Raw genomic sequence first — 23,756 nt, forward strand, 5'->3', positions numbered from 1 at the left:
GGAAGGGGAAATAGCTGGGCAAAGGCTCAGAGGTAAGGATCAGCAACTATACATTCAGAGAGTCCTGCAAGGTGAAGGGACGTGGGCAGACCTGCTTGTGGGAAACATCTCGTACGTGGCCTCTGGAGGGGAATGAACAGAGTGCAGAGGCAGGATGGGGGCCTGGAGGGGGCGAAGCATCTGAGGCTCCCTCTGCATTCTGTGTGTGCACGTAAGTGGCTCAGTCACGTCCGACACTGACACCCCAAGGACTGTAACCCGCCAGGTTTCTCTGTCTTTGGGTTTCTCCAGGCAATAATACGGGAGTGGGTTGCCATGCCCTACTCCAGGGCAGCTTCCCTACCCAGGGATGGAACCCGGGTCTCTTATATTGCAGACAGATTATTTACCGTCTGAACTACCAGTGAAGCCCTCTCCACCCTGTCTAGGAGCCCAAAACCTGGCCTGAGGGAGGCAGAATCATTCCGCGGTGGAATTGAGCAAGCCTTGATTTGGAAACAGCAGCACCTGGTGGGAGAAGTGTGAAACTGCACCCTTATTCATGGGTTCCTTTACAGACGTTTATTGCAAGCCCAGCGGCCTTGGAATGAAAACTGACATTTTCCAGTCCTGTGGCCACTGCTGATTTTCCCAAATTTGCTGGCATATTGAGTGTAGCACTTTAGCAGCAGCATCTTTTAGGATTTGAGAAAGCTCAGCTGAAATTCCACTAGCTTTGTTCATAGTAATGCTTCCTAAGACCCGCTTGGCTTTGCCCTCCAGGATGTCTGGCTCTAGGTGAGTGACCACACCTTCGTGGTTATCCAAGTCATTAAGATCTTTTTCGTACAGTTCTTCTGTGTATTCTTGCCACCTCTTCTTAATCTCTTCCACTTCTGTTAGGAACTTTCTGTCCTTTATTGTGCCCATCTTTGCATAAAATGTTCCCTCGGTACCTCCAATTTTATTGACGAGGTCTCTAGTCTTTCCCATTCTATTGTTTTCCTCTTTTTCTTTGCATTGGTCACTTAAGAAGGCTTTTTTTATCTCTCCTTGCTATTCTCTGGAAATCTGCATTCAAATGGGTGTATCTTTTCCTTTCTCCTTTGCCTTTCACTTCTTTTCTCAGCTATTTTTAAGGCCTCCTCAAACAACCACTTTGCCTTCTTGCATTTCTTTTTCTTGGGGATGGTTTTGGTCACCACCTTCTGTAAATGTTACGAACCTCCAACCATAGTTCTTCAGGCACACTGTCTACCTGATCTAGTCCCTTGAATCTATTAGTCACTTCCAGTGTATAATCATAAGGGATTTGATTATATTTCATATATTCATATATTCAATATATATTCATATATTTCATACCTGAATGGCCTAGTAGTTTTCCCTACTTTCTTCTATTTAAGTCTGAACTTTGCAAAAATAAGCTGATGATCTGAGCAACAGTCAGCTTCAGGTCTTGTTTTTGCTGACTGTATAGAGCTTCTCCATCTTTGGCTGCAAAGAATATAATCAGTCTTATTTCAGTATTGACCATCTGGTGATGTCCATGTGTAGAGTATTTCTTGTGTTGTTGGAAGAGGGTGTTTGCTATGACCACTGTGTTCTTTGTTAGCCTTTGCTCTGCTTCATTTTGTACTCCAAGGCCAAACTTGCCTGTTACCCCAGGTAGCTCTTGACTTCCTACTTTTGAATTCCAGTCCCCTATGATGAAAGAGAAAGAAAGAAAGAAAGTGAAGTTGCTCAGTCATGTCCGACCCTTTGCAACCCTGTGGACTGTAGTCTACCAGGCTCCTCCATCCATGGGATTCTCCAGGCAAGAGTACTGGAGCGGGTTGTCATTTCCTATGATGAAAAGGACATCTTTTATTTGGGTTATTAGTTCTAGGAGGTCTTGTAGATCTTCACAGAATTGTTTAACTTCAGCTTCTTCAACATTAGAGGTTGGGGCATAGACTAGGATTACTGTGATGTTGAACGGTTTGCCTTGGAAAAGAACAGAGATCATTCTGTTGTTTTTGAGACTGCACCTAAGTACTGCATTTCAGACTCCTTTGTTGACTATGAGGGCTGTTCCATTTCTTCTAAGGGATTCTTGCCCACAGTAGCAGATATAATGGTTATCTGTATTAAATTTGCCTACTCCCATCCATTTCAGTTCACTGATTCCTAAAATGTTGATGTTCACTCTTGCCATCTTTTGTTTGACCACATCCAATATACCTTGATTCATGGACCTAACATTCCAGGTTCCTATGCAATATTGTTCTTACAGCATCGGACTTTACTTTCACCACCAGACATGTCCATGGCTGGACATCATTTCCACTTTGGCTCAGGCTCTTCATTCCTCCTGGAGCTGTTTCTTTGCTCTTCCCCAGTAGTATATTGGACACCTACCAACCTAGTGGGCTCATCTGTCAGTGTCATATCTTCTTGCCTTTTCATGCTGAAAAGAGATGGAAACACCAGATCACCTTACCTGTCTCCTGAGAAACCTATATACAGAACAAGAAGCAACACTCAGAACTGGAGATGAAACAAAAGACTGGTTCAAAACTGGGAAAGGAAACAAAACAAAACAAAACAAAACTGGGAAAGGAGTATATCAAGGGTGTATATTCTCACCTTGCTTATTTAACTTCTATGCAGAGTACATCATGCGAAATACCAGGCTGGATGAAGCACAAGCTAGAATCAAGATTGCCTGGGAGAAATATCAACAACCTCAGATATGCAGAGGAAGTGAAAGTGAAAGTGAAGTCACTCAGTCGTGTCCGACTCTTTTCAACCCTAAGGACTATAGCCCACCAGGCTCCTCCATCCATGGGATTTTCCAGGCAAGAATACTGGAGTGGATTGCCATTTCCTTCTGCAGGGGATCTTCCCAACCCAGGGATCAAACCCAGGTCTCCTACATTGTGGATAGACTCTTTACCATCTGAGCCACCAAGGAATCCCTCAGATATGCAGGTGATACCACTTTAATGGCAAAAAGTTAAGAACTAAAGAGCCTCCTGATAAGGGTGAAAAAGGAGAGTGGAAAAGCTGGCTTAAAACTCAACATTCAAAACACAAATATCATGGCACCTGGTCCCATCACTTCATGGCAAATAGATTGGGGGAAACAGTGACAGATTTTATTTTCTTGGGCTCTAAAATTACTATGGATGGTGACCACAACCATGAAATTAAAAGCTGCTTGATCCTTGGAAGAAAAACTGTGACAAACCTAGATAGCATAATAAAAAGCAGAGACATCACTTTGCCAACCTAGATAGCATAATAAAAAGCAGAGACATCACTTTGCCAACAAAGGTCTGTATAGTCAAGCTATGGTTTTTCCAGTAGTCATGTACAGATGTGAGAATTCAACCATAAAGAAGACTGAGCATCAAAGAATTGATGCTTTCAAACTGTGGTGCTGGAGAAGACTCTTGAGAGTCCCTTGAACAGCAAGGAGATCAAACCAGTCGATCCCAAAGGAAATCAAACCCGAACATTCATTGGAATGACTGTTGCTGAAGCTGAGGCTTCAATACTTTGGCCACCTGATGCAAAGAACTTACTCATTGGAAAAGACCCTAATGCTGGGAAAGACTGAAGGCAGGAGGAGAAGGGGGCAACAGAGGATGAGATGGTTGGATAGCATCATTGACTCGATGGACATGGGTTTGAGCAAACTCAGGGAGATAGTGAAGGACAGGCAAGTTTGGCGTGCTGCAGTCCATGGGGTCGAAAAGAGTCAGACACAACGTAGCAATGAACAATAATAGCCGTCTTCCTTGTGTGTTAAATTTTTTTCAAAGTTATGAATTGTTATAAATATTGTTGTTCAGTAAGTGAAGGCTGAATGATATAATGTTGAAACAGACTCTCTTTGGAAGGAGACACACAAGCTCCTGAAAGTGCAGCTACTAACTGTCTTGTAATAACCACACAAAGACATCAGTGTTGTCAACAGGTTACGTTTCAGTGCCAGAAACTCTACTTCTTTCATCATATAACCACTCAGTTCAGTTCAGTCCAGTCACTTAGTTGTATCTGACTCTCTGCAACCCAATGGACTGCAGCACATCAGGTCTCCCTGTCCATCACCAAATCCCAGAGTTTACTCAAACTCATATCCATTGAGTCAATAATGCCATCCAACCATCTCATCCTCTGTCGTCCCCTTCTCCTCCCGCCTTCAATCTTTCCCAGCATCAAGGTCTTTTCCAGTAAGTCAGTTATTCGCATCAAGTGGCCAAAGTATTAGAGTTTCAGCTTCAACATCAGTCTTTCCAATGAACATTCAGGACTGATTGCCTTTAGGACAGACTGGTTGGATCTCCTTGCAGTCCAAGGGACTCTCAAGAGTCTTCTCCAACACCACAGTTCAAAAGCATCAATTCTTCAGTGCTCAGCTTTCTTCATAGTCCAACTCTCACATCCATACATGACTACTGGAAAAAACCATAACCTTAACTAGACAGACCTTTGTTGCCAAAGTAATGTCTCTGCTTTTTAATATGCTGTCTAGGTTAGTCATAACTTTTCTTCCAAGGAGTAAGTGTCTTTTAATTTAATGCTGCAGTCACCATGCGCAGTGATTTTGGAGCCCCAAAAAATAAAGTCTGTCACTGTTTCCATTGTTTCCCCATCTATTTGCCATGAAGTGATGGGACCAGATGCCATGATCTTAGTTTTCTGCATGATAAGTTATAAGCCAACTTTTTCACGCTCCTCTTTCACCTTCATCAAGAAGCTCTTTAGTTCTTCACTTTCCGCCATAAAGGTGGTGTCATCTGCGTATCTGAGGTTATTGATATTTTTCCCAGCAATCTTGATCCCAGCTTGTGCTTCATCCAGCCAGGCATTTCGCATGATATATTCTGCATATAAATTAAATAAGCAGAGTGACAATATACAGCCTTGACGTACTCCTTTCCCAGTTTGGAACCAATCTGTTGCTCCATGTCCAGTTCTAACTGTTGCTTCCTGACCTGCATACAAATTTCTCAAGAGGCAGGTCAAGTGGTCTGATATTTCCATTTCTTTAAGAACTTTCCACAGTTTGTGGTGATCCACACAATCAAAGGCTTTGGCATAGTCAATAAAGCAGAAATAGATGTTTTTCTGGAACTCACTTGCTTTTTTGATAATCCAGTGGATGTTGGCAATTTGATCTCTGGTTCCTCTGTCTTTTCAAAAACCAGCTTGTGTTGGTCCTTTAATGGGCCGGAACCTGGTGGTCCGGAGTCGATGATAAGAAAGTAAAAGAGGAAGAGGCTGATATTCCCTGGTTTACGTGGAGAACCAATAAAGCTCTTTGCACAGAGCTTGCACTGCTTCATGTAGGCACCAGGCGCCCTCTTGAGAGGGTCTTAGAAGCCCGGGCAAGAAAGTGAGCTCAGCGGGCCTCCGCTCCAAGGAATTAGCCTGAAAGAGAGAGAGAGAGAGAAGGAAAGAAAGACACAGGGACCCAAGCTCTGATGGAGCAAAGGTGTTTTATTCAACATGGTGTGGGTATATATACTGTCTTACAAGGTAGCTATTCTCAGCAAAGATAAAGATTAAAATTCCAGACTTGCAAAACATAAGGCGATCCATGTTAAAGAGAGAGTTATAAACAATCACTTTTACCGTATGGTTCATAAAAAGGAAGAGGGTACTTATCACTGTATAGAAAAACTAAGGAAGGAAATGCATGGATTCCTCAGCCCCAGGAGAGGCTTGCCTCTCCTCTTAATTCCTGAATATTCAGGAATTAATAAGGAACAGAGGATTCATGACAAAGCCAAAACAGCACAGAGGAAGCCTCCTGTTAAATGCTTCCTGACAAGCTTGAACATCTGGAAATTCATGATTCACGTACTGTTGAAGTCTGGCTTGAAGAATTTTGAGCATTACCTTACTAGCATATGAGATGAGTGCAATTGTGCAATAGTTTGAACATTCTTTGGCATTGCCTTTCTTTGGGATTGGAATGAAAACTGACTTTTTCCAGTCCTGTGGTCACTGCTGAGTTTTCCACATTTGCTGGCATATTGAGTGCAACACCTTCACAGCATCATCTTTTAGGATGTGAAATAGCTCAACTGGAATTCCATCACCTCCACTAGCTTTGTTTGTAATGATGCTTCCTAAGACCCACTTGACTTCGCATTCCAGGATGTCTGGCTCAAGGTGAGTGATCACACCAGGTTGATTATCTGGGTTATGAATATCTTTTTTGTATAGTTCTTCTGTGTATTCTTGCCACCTCTTCTTAATATTCTGCTTCTGTTATGTCTATACCATTTCTGTCCTTTATTGTGCCCATCTTTGCATGAAATGTTCCCTTGGTATCTCTAATTTTCTTGAAGGGATCTCTAGACTTTCCCATTCTATTGTTTTCCTCTATTTCTTTGCACTAATCACTGAGGAAGACTTTCTTATCTCTCCTTGCTATTCTTTGGAACTCTGCATTCAATGGATATACCTTGCCTTTTCTCCTTTGCCTTTCGCTTCTCTTCTATTCACAGCTATTTGTAAGGCCTCCTCAGACAGCCATTTTGCTTTTTTGCATTTCTTTTTCTTGGGGATGGTCTTCATCCCTGTCTCCTGTACAATGTCACAAACCTCTGTCCATAGTTCATCAGGCTCTCTATCAGATCTAATCCCTTGAATCTATTTCTCACTTCCACTGTATAATCAGTCGTAAGGGATTTGATTTAGGTCATACCTGAATGGTCTAGCGGTTTTCCCTACTTTCTTCAATTTAACCACTAGGTGGCAGGAATTCTTTATCTGCCAAACTTCACTTAAGCTAGAAGTACAGGCTAAGGAATCAACTTGTACTTCTACTTAAAAAAAAAAAAAAAAAAAACACTATTATCTTTATGTTGCAAATCATTATCTCAATTTTGCAGATGAGGAAACCAAAGCATAAGGAGATTACATCTCTTGCTGATAAGGGATGGAACCAGAGCTTGCATCCAGGCAGACTCTGCAATTAATAATTACATTGGACTGACACCCAGCTCTATCAGATTTTCTGGGTAACCCTGAGCAAGGGTTCTATGCTCTTGTGCCTCTGTTTCATTTCATGTAAAATGAGAGAAACAAACTAAAATCAAAAGTTCCTAACCTGGAATGAACAATCATGATGACACATAACTGTCCAAGAGACACAGACATAGATACCAAGGGGGAGAGAAAGGGGTGGGATGAGTTGGGAGACTGGGCTTGACATGTATACACTATGGATACTATGTATAAAATAGATAACTAACGAGAACCTACTGCATAGCTCAGGCAACTCTGCCCAGGGCTCTGCAGTAACCAAAATGGGAAGAGAATCTAAAAGCAAGGGGATATATGTATGCATGTAGCTGATTCACTTTGTTAGACAGTGGGAACGAATATGGGCTTCCCAGGTGGCGCTACAGGTAAAGTACCTGCCTGCCAGTGCAGGAGACATAAGAGATGTGGGTTCCATCTCTGGGAGTAGCATGGGGACCCACTCCAATATTCTTGCCTGGAAAATCCCACGGACAAAGGATCCTGGAGGGCTACAGTCCATCGAGTCGCAAAGAGTCGGACATGACTAAAGCAACTGAGCACGCACAGATGGAAACTAACACAACATTGAAAAGCAACTATATTCCATATACGTGTGGCCAAGTCTCTTCATCATTCACCTGAAATTATCACAATATTGCTAATCAGTTGTACCCCCATACAAAATGTTTTTGGTGTTTAAAAAAATATTTTAAAAACTGAAAAAAAAAATAAAGCAACTATACTCCAATTAAATTTTTTTTAATTTGGGGGTAAATATATTTGGAGGTGGGGGGAGTGGGGGTCAATGGATTGGAGGTGGTCTTTAAATTCAGTTAGATTTCCAAATATGTCTGTGATCCAGAGAGGGTTCAGAAACATTGCATGACATCCTCTTCAATTATTATTCCAGATGTCAGGTTCCTATTCGACTTGATACCAAAAGCTACAATTACAATTGTGCAGAAACCAAGCAAACCTCACAGAGAACAGTCTCAGTGACAATGTGCTGTGGTCCATGACTTAGCAGTGCTGAACTGCGGTCAAGGCCAAGCATGACCCTGGTCTTAATTTCAGGCTTGAGTAGAATGCTTCTTTCTAACACACCCTCTATTCTTATGTTGGAACTTAACCAGTTCTGGGCTTCTCCTCTGTGTCATGGTTGGGGGCGGGGGGTGGGGTACAGCGAGGGGGATCGTTCTCGCCCCGCCCCACGCAAGGTTCTGTTGCTGCAGCTTTAACCTCTGAGCCCTACATCCGTACCCACACCCAGAACCAGCAGTTAGTGGTGATCACGTGCGGCATGCTGAGTCGCTGTAGCTCACTAGGCTCCTTTGTCCATGGTATTTTCCAGGCAAGAATACCGGAGTGGGTTGCCGTGTCCTCCCCCAGGGGATCTTCCTGACCCACGCCTCTTACATCTCCTGCATTGGCAGGTGGGTTCCTCACCACTAGCACCATCCAGCAAGCCCCAGTGATGATCACAGGAACTACCAAAAAAAAAAAGTCTATAGCAGATTCTGTCTGAAGCAGCCCTTGCCCAATTTTCCAGGGGTCTAAAGTGAAGCAAAGTGAAAGTCAGTCAGTCATGTCCGACTCTTTGCAACCCCATGGACTATACCATCCATGGAATTCTCCAGGCCAGAATACCGGAATGGGTAGCCTATCCCTTCTCCAGCAGATCTTCCCGACCCAGGAATTGAACCAGGATCTCTTGCATTGCAGGTGGATTCTTTACCAACTGAGTTAGCAGTCCTGGAGTCTGACTCATTGTAAATGTTTCTGGTGGCTTGATATTTCCCCAGAATAAGCTGCTCTCTCTCACAGCTCACCGCCCACCCCCCCATCCCCCCAGCCTCCTCTCTGTTCTGTGCCTGCTCCTATCTGCTCCTGCCTTGACTTCAGACAGCCAACTTTGGTCTTCCTACCTGCCTCAGGATCTTCACACCAACCTGACATCAGAAGCACCTACAGCTGTTCACAGCCACTGGCCTTAGGTGTCCCCCGCGAGATCCCCCTCTGCCGTGACAGCCCAGTTCACTGGAAGTTGCTCATAAACTCTGCTCTGTGGTGCAAGAAGCGTGCAGACTTTTCCTCTGGGTGGTGGAATTTTTGCCAAGCAGTGTCCTACCAGAAACTCAAACCCTGCAAGAAAGTCTTTGGGATGGCAGGATCTCAGGGAGAGCACCCCATCTTGCAGGGGAAGGGGTGGGGCACCCACAGGCAATCAGGTAAGTATGCAGAGATCCCACGTGGGTGGTCTGTGAGAAATCAGGAAAACAGAACTGGTTCCCCTAAAGGGGTGGCCCCAGGAAAGGTGGGTTCCGCGGGGCAGAAACTCGGGCCAAGAAGCAAGCAGGAGAACACAGGCCCTGGGAATTTGCAGAAATCTACGGGGCAGGCTTGGGCTCCCTGCAGGTTGTGGGACTGAGGCAGGCACCAAATCTCTGAGGCCTGAGTAACCCTGGCTGACATCTGGGTAACAGCTGTTATACAAAAGAGCTGGTCCCAGCCAGAGAGCAATAACCCCAGCAGGGCTTTCAAACACCCAGTGCGGTGTGTTTTTTTCATTTTTTGTTTTTTTAATAGGTTCAGAGAGATTCTTTCACAACAACAAACTCACTAGGAGCCACTCGGCTCAGCTGCAGGGCAGACACACCCCGAGACACACAAGTCCACCACATATAACGATAACCTACTGTTTCACATGTGGGCAGCGTGCATCAGATTCTGCACTATCTCTTTACACATGGTAATTTATGCAATTCTTTTTTTTTTTAAGGAACCATTTTTTAAAATATTTATTTCTTTATTTGACTGAGCCGGGTCTTCGTTGTAGCACATGGGGTCTTCAGTCTTCACTGGGGCATGCAAAGTCTAAGTTACAGCATGTGGGATCCAGTTCCCTGACCAGCAATCAAATTCAGGGTCCCCTACATTGGGAGCATGGAGTCTTAGCCACCACTGGCTCATCAGGGAAGTCCTTCATTCATATAATTCTTTTTTTAATATTTTGGTTTTTTCTTAATTTTATTATTTTGGGCTGTGCTAGATCTTCGTTGCTGGACACGGACTTTCTCTAGCTGGGGTGAGGGGTGGGGGGCTACTCTTCCTTGCAGTGTGCAGGCTTCACATTGCGGTGGCTTTTCCTGCTGCGGAACATGGGCTCTGGGCTTCCTAGGTGGCTCAGGGGGTAAAGAATCTGCCTGCAATGCAGAGGACACGGGATCAGTCCCTGGGTTGGGAAGATCCCCTGGAGGAGGGCACGGCAACCCACTTCAGTATTCTTGCCTGGAGAATCCCATAGACAGAGGAACCTGGTGGGCTACAGTCCGTGGGGTCCCAAAAGAGTTGGACACAACTGACCACACACACAGGGCCTCTAGGTGCACAGGCTTCAGGAGTTGCAGCACACAGGCCCAGGGCTTGCTGGCTGAGTTGCTCCACGGCTTGTGGAATCCTCCCAGACCAGGGTTCAAACCCGTGTCCCCTGCAATGGCAGGAGATTCTTAACCACTGGAACACGAGGGAAGATCCTAATTCATATAATTCTTATAACAACTCCTTGGAGTCAATGCTGTCATCATCCCCGTGGCAGGCAGGGGACTTGCTTCAACACCCTCCCAGCGTGAAAGCCCAAGCCCCCCTTCCTTGCCCATAGAGACCTGCATGAGCTACCATGTCCCCTCCCCGCCCTCACCTCCTCTCACTTCCCTCCTCGCTCATTCTGTTTCACCCACATGAACTCACGGAGCTAACTCCTGCCTCAGGGCCTTTACACATGCTTCTCCCTCTGTCAGGGGGCTTCCCAGTGGGTAAAGAATTCATCTGCCAATGCAGGAGACATGAATTTGATCCCTGGGCTGGAAGATCCCCTGGTGGACAGAGGAGCACCTAGATGCCTCCACTGGTCCCCACATCCCAGTCCCTGGAGCCATTCATTCCTTGAATGAATGCGTGCTGAATGCTTTTTTTATTTTCTCTCTTTTAAAAAAATCTTAATTGGTGGGTAATTACTTTATAATATTGTGATGCTTTTTGCATACATCAACATGAATCGACCATAGGCATACAAGTGTCCCCTCACCTCTGAGCTCCCCTTCTACCCCCATTCCCCGCCCCATCCCTCCGCGTTGCCACAGAGCACCAGCTTTGGGTGCCCTGGTCACACTTCAAGCTGTTGAGTTCTTACTGTGTTTTAGATCTGGTGTCAAGGATAGCGGATGAAGAAGCAATCATAGTCTCTGCCCTCTTGAAGATAACACTCCAGGGGAGAGACAGGAGCGCAATGTACATGGAAGAGACAAGAATCATAATGACAGATTGAGGAAGGTTCCACCAAAGAAACAAACAAGTATCAGCGCGAGGGAAGACAGGTGGTTGTAGTCCAGTGTCATCTTCTCTGAGAATGCTAGAGTTCACTGTTTAACAAGCCAGAGGCGGGGCCTCCCTGGTGGCCCAGTGGTTAAGAATCCGCCTGCCAATGCAGAGGACACAGGTTCAATCCCTGGTGGGGGAACTAAGATCCCACATGAAGGGGGCAGGAGGTTGCCAGGGGTTGAGGGGGCGTGGGAGGATGGGGGCAACTAGGACCATGCCCCACAACTACTGAGCACATATGCCCTGGAGCTCCTAGTCCACAACAAGAGAAACCACCACAGTGAGAAGCCAGACCACCTCAACTAGAGAAAGTCAGCATGCAGCAATGAAGACCCAGTGCAACCAAAAGTAAATAATAAAAACGTAAATAAAGGAACTTCCTTTAAAATAAAATAAAAAGGAATGAAATGATGATACGCCAAGACCAGCAGTGAATCTCCAATGCATTCTGCTAAGGAAACGAGGCCAGACTCACAAGCCTATGTATTGTGTGATTCTGTGTGTACAATATTCTGGAAAAGGCAAACTGGCGTAGCAGAGCTCAGACCAGCCGGTTGCCAGAGGTTGTGTATGGGGCCATATTCTGTATCTTGACTGAGGTGGTGTTTTTACAACTGTTGTCGTTCTGCTGCTAAGCCATGTCCAACTCTTTGCTACCGCATGGACTTCAGCACGCCAGGCTCCCCTATCCTTCACTATCTCCCAGAGTTTGCTCAAACTCATGTGCATTGAGTCAAGGATGCCATCCAACCATTTCATCCTCTGCCGCCCTCAATCTTTCCCAGCATCAGACTTTTCCAATGAGTCGGCTCTTCGCATCAGGTGGCCAAAGTATTGGAGCTTCAGCTTCAGCAACAGTCCTTCCAATGAATATTCAGGGTTAATTTCCTTTGGGATTGACCAATTTGATTTCCTTGGTGTCCAAGGGACTTTCAAGAGTCTTTTCCAGCACCACAATTTGTTTTTTTGTTTGTTTTTTTCCCCCATTTATTTTTATTCGTTGGAGGCTAATTACCTTACAATATTGTAGTGTTTTTTGCCATACATTGACATGAATCAGCCATGGACTTACATGTGTTCCCCATTCCAGTCCCCCCCTCCCGCCTCCCTCTCCATCCCATCCCTCTGGGTCTTCCCAGTGCACCAGCCCTGAGCACTTGTCTCATGCATCCATCCTGGGCTGGTGATCTGTTTCACCCTTGATAGTATACTTCTTTCAATGCTGTTCTCTCTGAACATCCCACCCTCGCCTTCTCTCACCGAGTCTAAAAGTCTGTTCTGTACATCTGTGTCTCTTTTTCTGTTTTGCATATAGGGTTATCATTACCATCTTTTAAAATTCCATATATATGCATTAGTATACTGTATTGGTCTTTATCTTTCTGGCTTACTTCACTCTGTATAATGGGCTCCAGTTTCATCCATCTCGTTAGAACTGATTCAAATGAATTCTTTTTAATGGCTGAGTAATATTCCGTGGTGTATATGTACCACAGCTTTCTTATCCATTCATCTGCTGATGGGCATCTAGGTTGCTTCCATGTCCTGGCTATTATAAACAGTGCTGCGATGAACATTGGGGTGCATGTGTCTCTTTCAGATCTGGTTTCCTTGGTGTGTATGCCCAGGAGTGGGATTGCTGGGTCATATGGCAGTTCTATTTCCAGTTTTTTAAGAAATCTCCACACTGTTTTCCATAGCGGCTGTACTAGTTAGCATTCCCACCAACAGTGTAAGAGGGTTCCCTTTTCTCCACACCCTCTCCAGCATTTATTGCTTGTAGACTTTTGGATAGCAGCCATTCTGACTGGCGTGTAATGGTACCTCATTGAGGTTTTGATTTGCATTTCTCTGATAATGAGTGATATTGAGCATCTTGTCAGGTGTTTGTTAGCCATCTGTATGTCTTCTTTGGAGAAATGTCTGTTTAGATCTTTGGCCCATTTTTTGATTGGGTCATTTATTTTTCTGGAATTGAGCTGCAGGAGTTGCTTGTATATTTTTGAGATTAATCCTTTGTCTGTTTCCTCATTTGCTATTATTTTCTCCCATTCCGAAGGCTGTCTTTTCACCTTGCTTATAGTTTCCTTTGTCAGCACCACAATTTGAAAGCATAAATTCTTTGGCACTCAGCCTTCTTTTATGGTCCAAATCTCACATCCGTACATGACTACAGGGAAAATCGTAGCTTTGACTATACGAACCTTTGTCAGCAAAGTGATGTCTCTGCTTTTTAATACACTATCTAGCTTTGTCATAGTCCAAGGAGCAAGTGCCTTTTAATTTCATGGCTGTAGTCACCGTCCGCAGTGATTTTGGAGCCCAAGAATATAGAATCTGCCACTGTTTCCACTTTTTCCCCATCTATTTGCCATTGTACAACTATATGTATTTGCCAAATATCAGAACTGTATACTAAAATGGATGGATTTTACTGTGTGTAAGGTATTCTTTATTTTTTTTTTTTCATGAAAGGGGGGGGAAAGAGCCAGTAGGATAGACACACTATCCAGTGAAAATAATGGCTGAATAGGAAAAGAAAGGCTATCTGTACTCCACAGACCCACTCCCTCTCCCCCATCCTCTCGTCCAGGCCCATAGTCTATTCAGACCCTGTTACCTTGACTGGTTGTGCTTATGCTTAGTCGCTCATCATGTCTGACTCTTTGAGACCCCATGGACTGGTAACCCACCAAGATCCTCTGTCCATGGGATTTTTCAAGCAGGAATGCAGGAGTGGGTTGCCAGTTTCCTCCTCTAGGGGATCTTCCCGACCCAGGGATCGAACCTGCGTTTCCTGTGTCTCCTGCATTGCAGGTGGATTCTTTACCCACTGAGCCATCGGGAAATCCCTCCAGCTATATGGTAGGGCCATCCTCTCGCCCTGCTCGTTCTCCTTGCCCTTCTTGTTGCTAAGTCCCATGGATGCTGGTGAATACTCTCTCCTGCTTGAGACTCAAAGCTCTCTAGGGTCCTTATGCAACTTCTCCAGCTTGCCTCCTCCATCAGCGACAGCTCTGGTTCTGTCTCCTCCCCCAGCTCCTCACCGCCCCCCCCGACCCAGCCTGGGCCATCCTGTTTGTGGCTTCACAAATTACCAACATACCAACACCCAGTTCCTCCACACCCCATCCTGGTGTCTCTGGAGTTTAATTTGTACTGACATCACCTCCTCAGTTGTCCATGGCATATCTCTATTAATATGACCTGGGATCCAGATTTGACTCACATTGTGCCCTGTGGTTGGCCAAACTCCAAGTCTGTTCCCCACATAATCTGTGCTTTCAAGTTTCAAGATAATGTTTGCCAAGTCTTTCCTGAACTTTCCTTGCTCAAAAACCTCCCATGGGATTAAAGACCTAGAATTAAGAGTTAAAACTATAAAACTCTTAGAAGAAAACATTGGGGGGGATTCTTAGTAACATTGTGAGAAATCATGACATTGAGTTTGGCAAATATTTCACATATCAATGTGCCTGCTTAGTTGCTGGGTCCTGTCCAACTCTTTGAGATCCCCATGGACTGTAGCCCATCAGATTCCTCTGCCTATGGGATCTTCCAGGCAAGAATACTGGAGTGGGTTGCCATGCTCTTCTCCAGAGAATTTTCCCAAGCCAGGGATTGAATCCTGGTCTCCTGCATCTCCTGCATTGGCAGGTGAATTCTTCACCACTGAGCCACCTGGGAACCCCAGTGTATCAAAATATAACATTAAAAGCACGGTAACAAAAGGCAAAAGTAGAAAACTTGAACTTCATCAAAACTGAGGACTTTTGTGCATCAAGAAACACAAGAAAGCAAAAAGACAACCTACAAAATGTGAGAAAATATTAGCAAATCATATACCTGATAAGGAATTAACATCCAGGATATATAATGAACTCTTACAACTTGACAACAATAACAAGAATTCAAAACTGGTCAAAGAACTTGAACAAACATTTCTCCAAAGATGGCCAGTAAGCACATGAAGAGATGTGTAACAGCATTAGTCATTAGGGAAATGCGAATCAAAACCACAATAGGATACAACCACACCTCTACTAGGATGGCAATTTTTAAAAAAGCAAGTATTGAAGATAATGTGAAAGAGGAGAGTGAAAAAGCTGGCTTAAAACTCAACTAAGATCATGGCATCTGGTCCCATCACTTCATGGCAAATAGATGGGAAACAATGGAAACAATGACAGACTTTATTTTGGGGGGCTCCAAAATCACTGAAGATAGTGACTGCAGCTATGAAGTCAAAAGACGCTTGCTCCTTGGAAGAAAAGCTATGACCAACCTAGACAGCATATTAAAAAGCAGAGACATTACTTAGCCGACAAAAGGTCTGTCTAGTCAAAACTATGGTTTTTCCAGTAGTCATGTATGGATGTGACCATAAAGAAAGCTGAGCGCCAAAGAATTGATGTTTTTGAACTGTGGTGTTGGAGAAGACTCTTGAGAGTCCCTTGGACTGCAAGGAGATCAAACTAGTCAATCTGAAAGGAAATCAGTCCTGAATATTCATTGGAAGGACTGATGCTGTAGCTGAAGCTCCAATACTTTGGCCACCTGATGCAAAGAACTGACTCCTTAGAAAAGACCGTGATGCTGGGAAACATTGAAGGCAGAAGAAGGGGATGACAGAGGATGAGATGGTTGGATGGTATCACCAGCTCTATGGACATGAGTTTGAGCAAGCTCTGGGAGTTGGTGATGGACAAGGAAGCCTGCTGCGCTGCAGTCCATGGGTCACAAAGAGTTGGACACGACTGAGCAACTGAACTGACTGACTGATGTGAATGTGGAGAAACTAAAACTCTCACACATTGCTGGTGAGAATGGAAAATGGAAAACGATGGAACACAGTTTGGTGGTTCTTCAAAGAATTAAACTGAGAGTTACCCTATGACCCAGTAATTCTACTCTCAAGTATATACCCGAAGGAATAGAAAGCAGGAACTCAAAAAAAAAATCTGGGGCCTTGCCTGGTGTTCCAATGGTTAAGATGTTATCACTGCAGGGGGTACGGGTTTGATCCCTGGTCAGGGAACTAAGATCCCTCACGCTGTGCATGACTGTTCATAGCCGCATAACTCACAGTAATCAAAAGGTGGAAACAACCCAAGTGTCCTTCAACAGATGACTGGGTAAATAAAGTGTGGTCCATCCTTACAATGGAATAGTATTCAGCTTCCAGAAAGAATGAAATTCTGACACATACTACATCACGGTTAAATGCTGTAAACATGTAAAGTGGAAGAAGCCAGACATAAAGGACAAATAGTGTATGATTCCTGGTGCTAGTGGGAAAGAATCTGCCAGTGCAGGAGATGCAAGAGATAAAGATTTGATCCCTGGGTCAGGAAGATCCCTTGGAGTATTCTGGGCTTTCCTAGTGGCTCAGATGGTAAAGTATCTGCCTGCAATGCAGGAGACCTGGGTTCAATCCCTGGATCGGGAAGATCCCTTGGAGAAGGAAACGGCAACCCACTCCAGTATTCTTGACTGAGAAATCCCATGGACAGAGGAGCCTGGCAGGCTACAGTCCATAGGGTTGCAAAGAGGCAGACACAACTGAGTGGCTAACACACACACCCCACTTACTTGAGGTCCCTAGAAGTGTCAGATTCACAAAGATAAAAAGTAGGGTGGGGGGACCAGGGGTGGGGGAGGGGATGAGCCATCCGTGTTTAATGGAGACAGTTGGAGTTTGGGAAGATGAGAAAGCCCTGGAACCGTACAGTGGGATGGTTGCCTGGCCCTGAGAATGTACATAACACCAGTGACTTGCACACTTTAAATAGTCACAGTGGTAAATGTTAAGTTAAAATTGTTAAATGCAATTTTACAATTTAAAAATTTTCTGATTCCCTGGAGGTTCAGTGATTGAGACTCTGCCTTCTAAGGCAAGGGGCACTGGTTCAACTCCTGGATGGGGAACTAAGGTCCCACCTACCTCAGTGTGCAGCCAAAAAAAAAATTTTTTTTAAGAGCCTGCCGTGACTCCCTCTTATCACTTCATTGACTCTTAAACACCTCAACCCTCTACTCCAGCCTGCTCCTTGCCTTCCCTCTAACACCGGCTCCCCACACCTTTGTCCATGCGGTGCTCTCCCTGCCCTCCTCTCTCTCTTCCCAGATCAACCAGCCCTGCCTTGCAAACCCACAGACCTGCTCCCTCCCGGGGAATGAGGGCAAGGCAGCGAGGTAGGGGCTTGTCCTAGGATCTGAGAGTAGGACACTGGTGTCGGGACAGGAAGTTGAAGCAGGAAACCATCCGGAATGTATAGTTAGAGACGCTGCTCCCCAAGACGGCCGCAGATGCAACTTGAGAAGCCAGAGGTGCAGAAGGCAGAGACAGGGGCAGGGGCGGACCCTCCGAGCCCTGGCAAGGGCCCCCAGGTCAAGGCATCCTGGAAACCATGCATTCTCTCTGCATCCGGAACTGTGTCCCAGCATCTCTGTCTCACTGGAAATAACAGCGACGACAGTAATCATAATAACAGCCCCGGGGCAGCCAGCTCTGCATCTGCCTCCGCTTCCCTGTGCCTTCCTGGACGGCGCTCCTCAGGGGCACCCAGGGCCGAGACCTGGAGTGGCTGAGTCCCCAGGGTCCCCACAGCCAGAGATGGTGGGAGAGGCCAAAGGGGGTGGGCAGAAGGAGGTGGAAGGTGAAAGGCGGGGGGTGGGGGGCTGACCCGCCAGAAGGGCCGCAGAAGGGGGCCGGGCCCAGGTCTAGCGAGGGGGGATCCAGGCCAGCAGGGCGTGTTTACTTTCTGTGGCCTCCCACTGCGACCCGGGATTGGGGGCCCGCGGGGGACCAGATGTTTCTCTCCTGAGCTAATCTCTGGGCTTCGTCCCAGGGGACTCTGCCGGTTTCCCAGAAGACACGCCCACCTGGAGAACCCTCCCGACACCCAGAGCCACGAGCCGGTTCGCAATCGCGCCTCTCCGCCCGCCCCGCCAGGAGCCCGTTCCGCCCCCGCAAGTCCAGCCCCCAGTCCCGCCTGGGCTGACCCCGTCCAGCCTCGTCCTGAGCTCCTAATTTGGCTGCCCAGAGTTTGCAACCCCGCCGGGCCACCCCAGAGAGAGCCGCGGGATGCCAGCCTTGTTCTCAGGTCCTGGGAAGAAGAGGAGGGGGAGGAAAACTCTGATGCTCGGCCAGAGCCTGTGCCTGAAATTCTGCCATTCAAGTTTCCCCTTTGGGTTAAAGCAGTTGTTTCCTTTACCTATTTCAGGGAAAAACCCTACAGTCCCCCCCCCAAAAAAAATGCTTCCGAGGGGAAAAAAAATGCCAAGGGGCACATAGGTTGTGGAAAGCTGTGAGTGAATGAAAGGCTCTGAGAAGACCTGTGTGGAATGGCCCCATTTAGCTCTGCTAATCACCACACTTGGCTCCAGTTCCACAAAACATGCTCTGGACGTCCACAGCCCCAATTAAATGCCCACTGTGAGAGCCGAGAGGGGCGGGGAGCCATCAAACTGCAGAGAGGAGGTCAGTTTGACTGGACCTGGAAGAAGGGAATGTGGGGAACAAAAGCCCAGAGTGCCACCCTCAGTGAGAGACCGGAAACGACCCCAGAGCGCAGGAGAGGGGCTCAGCCCTCCTGGGTCCTCGCTCCAGCCCCTGGCTCTCTGATCAAACGCTCAGTCCTGCCCCCGAGATCTGAGATTCCCCCAGTGCCTCCTGCTGTCCCTACACCCACGTGGCCGTGGCGGGGGCCACGCTGCCTATCCAAGGCATGGCAGGTGTTGTCAGCACCCAAACTCCATGAGGGCACATCATGAAGACCTGTGACAGCAGTTAGACTTTAACAAACACCCTCATCTCATTCCTGACACCAGCACAGACAGGTGTGGATTTGAATTGTGGATGGAACATGATCGATCAGGGAAGAGTTAGCAGCTGTGTGATCCTGGGGCCGCAAATTAAATCAGTTGTCAGGCCTCATCTGGAAAATGGGGCCAGCAAATGAGTCCATCACTGGATGAGGACGAGGGCTCTGTGAGATACGGAATCTGCTCTTTGCTATTTCACCCTTGTGTGGAGTCTCCTGTTCCTTCTCTACCCACAGCCCCCCAGGGCTCCCACCTCCCTTGGAGTGAAAGCCCAAGTCTTTTCCCCCCTTCCTCTCCCCACCTCACTCACCCATGCTCTAGACACCTGTGTTAATCGTTCAGTCATGTCCAACTCTCTGTGACCCCATGGACTCTAGCCCGCCAGGTTCCTCTGCCCATGGATTTTGCAGGCAAGAATACTGGAGTGGGTGGCCATTCCCTCTTCCAAGGGATCTTCCCAACCCAGAGATAGAACCCCAGTCTCCTGCATTGCAGGCAGATTCTTTACCATCTGAGCCACACATTGGCCTCTTAATGATCCCAGAACAAGTAAGTCACACAGTCCAACCTCAGGGCATTTGCACCAGCTGTTACCTCTGCCTGGAACACTCTTGCCCCAGATCTCCCGCACTTCCATCAGGTCCTGTTCAAATGTCACCTCCTCCAGGAAGCCATCCATGATGTCCCACACTGAAATAGCCCCTGGATTAGGTTGGATAGTTGTTGTTGTTGTTGTTATTGTTTAATTGCTCAGTTGTGTCTGACTCTTTACTACCCCCGTGGACTGCAGCACACCAGGCTTCCCTGTCCTTCACTGTCTCCAGGAGTTTGCTCAAACTCATGTCCATTGAGTCGATGATGCCATCCAACCATCTCGTCCTCTGTTGCTCCTTTCTCCTTTTAAATGTGTGGCTTCTAATATAGGCCTGGAGGAGGCCAGACTCCCACTGATGGCCAAGACAGGAGGTTTTGCCAAGAGAAAGAGGTAGTAGATGGCCAGCCTGGCTGGATGGGAGACAGGCAGGCCAGAGGGTGGTCAGGCACATGGTTCTAGGAGTCTAAGCAGGAAGGCCATCTCAGCCATTCAAGACACTCACACTGTCACACACTAGCCTTTCTGAGCCTCCAGGTCCCTGTCTGATAATGGTTGTTGATGGAAGTGCCAGTGGGGCAGGATTTTAAATGTTCACTAATGATTGTCTGATGCTAGGGTTTTCCAGTTATCAAGGCTCTTCCTTCATTTCAGTAACAGCTAGGAAGATACCTTGAAGAAGGAAATGGCAACCCACTCCAGTATTCTTTCCTGGGAAATTCCATGGACAGAGGAGCCTGGTGGGCTACATTCTGTAGGGTCGCAGAGTCGGACATGACTGAGTGATTTAATCACCACCACCACTACTGGGTTCTGTTCTAAGTGGTACGAGGATGGCCAGTCACCTGGATAAGCCAGGGGGCAGGATGGAAGTCCAGAACAAGAAAGGAGGCTGCATTTGAAGTTGACATCAAAGTGACAGAGTGCTTGAGTAGGATCGCCCCCCCACCAGCTCTGAGGGTGGCAGAGGAGGACAGCTGAGACTTCTGTGTCCCAGGAGCAGAGGGGAAACTGAGGCCAGCCCTCAAATCCACACTCTAGGATCAAGAGTGATGTCCCCCACATGCACGCACACTAAGTTGCTTCAGTTGTGTCCAACTCTTTGCGACCCCATGGACTATAGCCCACCAGGCTCCTCTGTCCATGAGATTTTCCAAGCAAGAATACTGCAGTGGGTTGTCATTTCCTTCTCCAGGGGATCTTCCCAATCCAGGGATCGAACTGGCATCTCCTGCAATGGCAGGTGGATTCTTTGCTACTAGCAGAGGGGCAAGGGACCTGTATTGGGGGTGACTGGGGAGGAGGGGGCGCTGGGGAGGCAGTGGGAGGGAAATCCCCCAGAGCTCATTGGAAACTGAAGGGGAAGGTGAGAGGGGTGTGTCACCTTTACAGGGCAGACTTTGGGGGTTTGGAGTTGTTTTTTTTTTTCCTGCAGCTTTTTAAAAGTATGACAGTGCTTTTTTAAAAATAATTTTATTTATTCATCTATTTATTTTTGGCTGTGCTGGGTCTTCATTGCTGTCCAGGCTTTTCTCCAGCTGTAGAGAGCAGGGGCTACTCAGCAGTTGTGTTAGTTGTGGTCCTCAGGCTTCTCACTGAGGTGGCTTCTCTTGTTTCGGAGCACAGGCTCCAGGGTGTGCTGACTTCAGTAGCGGTGACTCTGGGGATCCAGGGCACAGGCTCAATAGTGGTGGTGCACAGGCTTAATTGCTGTGTGGCATGTGGGGTCTTCCCACCAGGGATCGAACCTATGTCCCCTGCATTGGCAGGCAGATTCTTTAACGCTGAGCCCCCAGGGAACCCCTCCCCCAGCTTTATTGAGATATAACTGACATGTAACACTATGTAAGTTTAAGGTGTACAACTGCAATAATGTGATACAATTCTATGACATTAGCTAACGCTTCCACCACAACACATGATTACCATTTCTTTCTTGCAGTGAAAACACTGACGGTCTACTCTCTTAGCAACTTTCAAGTACTCAGTACAGAGTTACCCGCAGTCACCACGCTGTCCATTACATCCCCAGGGCTTATTCATCTTATAATCAGAAGTTACCCCCTATGACCAACATCTCCCCCTTTCCCCAAGCCCCAGCCCCTGGCAACCACTATTCTACTTCAAATTCACACGTATTGAGATTGTACAGTATTTGTCTTTCTCTATCTGACTTTTGGGAAGGAGTTTGAGTAAATATTCGCTCCAGACACAAGAGGAATCCAACATGCCCTTCCTTCTCCCACCCGAGGCTCTGCGCTTGCTGTGTCCTCAGCCTGAACTCTCTTACTTCTTCGATTGCCTAGTCATTCTACAGATCTCTTATTGAATGTGGTCTCCAGAACCTCCCAGTGGTCAAGAATCAGCCTTCCAATGCGGGGGACATGGGGTCAATCCCCGGTCGGGGAACTAAGATCCCACATGCTGTGGAACAAGTAGAAAGAAGCCCGAATGCTGCAGAGAAGATCCTGCATGTCATAATTAACACCTGACACAATCAAATTAGATACTTTAAAAAAGAAGAAGAAAAAAAATCCACTTTCAATGAAAAATATATATGAATACGTATGGCTGAGTCCCTTTGCTGTTCAGCTGAAACTGTCATGACGTTGTTTGTTAATTGGCTATACCTCAATACAAAATAAAAAGGTTAAAAAAGTAAATCTGTATTTTAAAAAATTGTGGTTTCCTCTGGAAAGCCTTTCGTGACCCTCCAACTTAGGAGCAGATGGTCCTTTTGTCAGTTTCAGCTGACCTTGCGCAGGTTCGATTTGTCTCAACACTTAAGGGGATACCAACCACGTGGCTGGGAAAAGTATCTGGCAGGCGAGCTACAGATGGGGGCTCCAGCCCCCATGATCCCACTCTTCCACCTGGAAGCTCACCTGCCTTCCCGCTGGATTGTCAGGTAACCGGTGATTTGTACCTTGGTTCTGTTCGGGTTCTGCCACTCCTCGGTGAGCAACCTTGAGCAAGATACTCATCCTCTCCGTGGCTCAGTTTTCTCCGTTGCGAAGTGGCTAGGATAATAGTGCCCACTCCCCTGGACTGATGTGAAGTTAAAACGATGCTTCAGCATCGCGGGCGTCGTCGTTATTTTCCTCTCTTATCTTCCCGGTTCCTACAGTCCATGGCAACAGTGAGGATCCACTGCGCCCTACTGTGGCAGCACTTGAGTACTGCATCCCTCCAGGCCCAACTCATTACATCACTCCGGATTCTAAAGGTTGCAAGTTACCAAAAAAAAAAAAAAAAAATCTTTTAAATCAGTCCAAGCTGGTTTAAATCAAAAGATGATGTACTGGCCATAACAACCCCTGCACTTGCTGTGCCCTCTTCCAAGAATGCCCTCACTCCCCGCCCCCACTTCCTCCTCTTTAACATTCAAACCGCGATGTCAATGCCACCTCCACAGGGAGCCTTTTGCCAGCTCCCGGTTTAGTCAGTACTGAGCACCAACTCTGGGCCAGATCCTGTTCCAGGCCTGAGGGATACTGCTGTGGACCACACAGATGAAGATTCCGTCCTCAGAGCTGACATTCTGATGAGAAAGATTGAAAATCAACAAATACAAGTATTCCATAGAGCATGTCAGGCGGTGACTCACGCTGAGAGTGAAATGTCAGGAAACGGGAGAGGAGGCGTGGGGGGAGGGTGTAATCTTGAAGTGAGACGGGGCACAGTGCAGGTCTCACTGAGGGGGCTATACTTGAGATTAGACTTGAAGAGTAAGATGCAGTGGGCATCCCAAGCACGTGGTGGTTGTCCAGTCAAAGTCCTGCCTGACTCTTTGCAGTTCGTGAACTGCAGCACGCCAGAGCGTCTTTGTCCTTCACTATCTTCCAGAGTTTGTTCCAAGCATAGAGAACAGTAAGTGCAAAGGCCCTGAGGCAGATCAGTTACCTCTGGGGGATGGAGATTGTCATTGCGCCTGGCTGTGTCCCCAGTACCTGGA

The sequence above is a fragment of the Cervus canadensis genome, chromosome 4 (genome assembly GCF_019320065.1).
Source record: "Cervus canadensis isolate Bull #8, Minnesota chromosome 4, ASM1932006v1, whole genome shotgun sequence".
NCBI lineage: Eukaryota > Metazoa > Chordata > Mammalia > Artiodactyla > Cervidae > Cervus > Cervus canadensis.